This window comes from Acyrthosiphon pisum, chromosome X (assembly GCF_005508785.2).
Source record: "Acyrthosiphon pisum isolate AL4f chromosome X, pea_aphid_22Mar2018_4r6ur, whole genome shotgun sequence".
Classification (NCBI taxonomy): domain Eukaryota; kingdom Metazoa; phylum Arthropoda; class Insecta; order Hemiptera; family Aphididae; genus Acyrthosiphon; species Acyrthosiphon pisum.
Window position 1 is genome coordinate 96,076,068 of NC_042493.1, and position 3,602 is coordinate 96,079,669.

The window sequence follows — 3,602 nt, forward strand, 5'->3', positions numbered from 1 at the left end:
AAAATGGATAAATTTATTGTAAAAATATCGAAAAGTCTAAAGTAAGTGACTATTTTTTCTTTAAATTCGTATAATTGTTTGGTACACATATTTAGTATGCATTAAGTTTAAAATAGCACTTCAAATATATTACTGATTTATATTATATTAAAACTACAATTTTGACAAATAAAACAATTGATATTTGATCCATAAGTTAATTTTTAAATTAATTATTAAGGTAATACCATATTATTGAGCAAATTAAATTTATTTTGGTATATATTTTTTGTATTATTTTGGTAATAATTGTTGTACCTGCTTATTAGAAAAATGCTAATACAAATGCTGAGAAAAATGTTAGCTTATCTGAAAAAAACCTCTATTCCCCAGGAAAAAGATTAAAAATGGTACCTAAATATAGTGAATAATTTATTACATATCATATATTTAGTATTCATATACAGTTTATTGAAATTAAATTTGTAGTAATTTAATATCATTAAATATTACGGGATATTTTGTTATATACTTCTTCATTAATTCAAAGTGATAATTCTGTAACTAGTTACCTATGTTAAATAAATAATAGTTAATGTTTTGGTTAATTTGTGTAACATAAAAATTATAGACATGTATTTAAACATACAAGTACAAATATAAATAGTACATATTGTAAAAATTTAAATGGCAGCTGTTATATAAATTTTATGAAATAAAAGAATTGTTGTATTTTATGTATTCATAAATTCTTTAAGAAAATTATACATATTTTATTGAAGGTAGTCGATAAGTAATTATTACCCTATTAATTATAGTGCATATTCATAATAAATGTCAGTGTATCACTTTTTCTAAAAAACTTAATTTAATTTCCCATGAATACATGTTCTATAACCAAAATGTTTTTCGTTCAACTCAAGTTAAAGATCTCGGAATAATCTTCGATTCTAAACTTTTGTTTAATCTCCAAATATTAACTGTAAAAAAGAAAGCCCATTCTTTAATTGGCATGATTAAACAAAATTGCTCTAGCTTTAATGATCCATTTACCCTAAAATGCCTATATACCTCGATTGTTCGCCCTATATTTGAATATGCACCAATTATTTGGGAAACATATAACATAGGCCATTGCGAACAATTAGATAAAATTCAAAACAATATGCTTTGTTTTATCTGCTTTAAATGCAAACTTTACAGACCTCACTCTGGATATGAAAATATTCTAAACTTTTTAAATTTGAAACCATTAAAGGATAGAAAAAAACAATTTTATATAACCTTCCTATTTAAACTCCTTAATAATAAAATAGACGATTCTTCCCTCCTAAGCAACATTATTTTAAAAACCAACAATACTAATACTCGAAATAAAGAATTGTTTTATATAAAACCCTACACTCAAAATTATACAATATCTTGTACTCCTGTAAATATTTTATCATTTAGTGGAAATTCAGCAAAAAATTTAGATTTTTTTTTCTCTATTACTTAATATATTAATATTTATTATTATAAACTTTATATTTTATCTTTATTTTTATTTTTATTTATTTTAATTATATAAATAATCAAACATGTTATAATAATCTTGTTTGTATTTAGGTATCTCTACTATTAGTCATTTTTTTTCTTCTTTTATTTTTTTTTCTTATATCAAATATATGTACTATAATATATACTATGTAAATTGGACTATCGTCCGTTAAATAAATAAATATATACCAATTATGTACTTGTAATGTGAAATATAGAATAAAATAAAACATTTTAGTTGGGAGGGCGTTGTGAGGGGCTAAGCCCCACAAAAGTCTGTCCAACCTAGAAACTTATTGCAACTCTAACAATGCAGCCCAATTTACGCCACTGATTCCTTCTTCTAGGTCAACTCAATACTTGAAGTACCCGTACCTCTAGTAACAACTTTGTTGAATTATAAAGTTTCTGACTGTGTGAATCATCGTAAACATCAAAACATTTATTCAATGCGTCTCTTGATATATTGTCCATTGTTATGATTTTCTTTACAGCTCTTTGTACAAATGTCCAACATTTCTCAAAATTAATGTTTGCTATTTTATGTGCCATACTTGTTAAATTGTTTTTAAACAACTAGTGAAAAAATAAAAATAAAAATTAAATTAAATAAAACAATTTGTAAGTTCAGTATATTTTTAAGAAATATAAATTGATTGGACAATATATGAAATTAAAAATTTCACTGATTTCAGACTTTGGTAATTAAACAATAAAAAACCCAATAAAAACGTTTAAGTATTTGTACCTACTATTTAGAATGTTAAGAACCTACTGATAAGTAGTAAACAATCATGTATCATTAATCAATTCAACTTGGATGCTATATTTGAGATAACTTGTATTACTTAATTCTTCCCTTTCCTTATTTTATGTGTAAAAAATATCAATTTTTAACAAGTACATAGTTACTAATATTTTTATAAAACTATTTTAATGGAAAAAATGTATAATAATTACATTTATAGAAATCAAAAATTTGAAACAGCCAATTTTCTAAATTAAATATTTAATACTTGGAAATAAGACACCTAGACAATCGTTTTGTCTAATATGGCTAATAATATGATAATAAATACTATATTGAGTATTGGTGTTTAATTTTAAAAATAAAATAGAAGTTACTCTATTGTAATCATGAAATGAACATTAATTAATAAGTTTTATTGCCTCATAAATAATACAAGTTCATGAGGTTCTATTATAGTGTATTTTGTGTTATTTGTTATCAAAAATGAATTGAATATCGTCTATCAATATTAGACCAATAATATTAATTAATGAGCAAAATAATAAAATTTATATGAACTTAATTGTCAATAATTAATTTACAATAAAAAAATGTAATTCAATACATGAAAATTACAAACAACTTCAAAGAAGTTGATTTACAAATCGGGATCTACTTATTTTCAGTTTAGACAAAAACAAATTTATTAAAATTAAAGTTCTATAGAGTGGTCTATAGTGAATATATTATATAATAAGTAGGACGGAGGACTTGTAGAATTTGTACATAGATCTGAGTTTCCATTTTACCTTTAAAGTAAGCTATGGAGATTTTAAGATTGTAACATTTATACCCAATTATTTTTAATTAATATATTTTGACTAAATAGGCTAAGCCCTTACAATATAAATAGAAGTACAGGCACACAATTGGATATACATGAACAGGTGGGTATGTTAATTAATAGCTTTAAAATAAAAACCTATCAATAATATTCTTACTTTTAAGTTACATAATTCACTCCAATATTGTATGGCTTTATCTGAGATGGCAGAATTTTCTTCAAGTCAACACTGAAAAATTGTCAATACAATGGCTTGACTTCATAGTTCCTTTTATGTACTACATCATTTATTTCAGTTTTGATAACCATTATATGAATAGTCCACTGTATGAACTAAAAATGATAAACCATTAAGAGGACGTCAGCGTAGTATTTGTTATCTCTCTCTGACCCAAGTGTGACATGGAAAATTTAACGTTCACAATAATGATTATAACCATATTAATTTCTCAAATTCGAGTGAAACGATCTCTTATACAATTTGAAGTTAAGACAATTATCTAGGGGGGG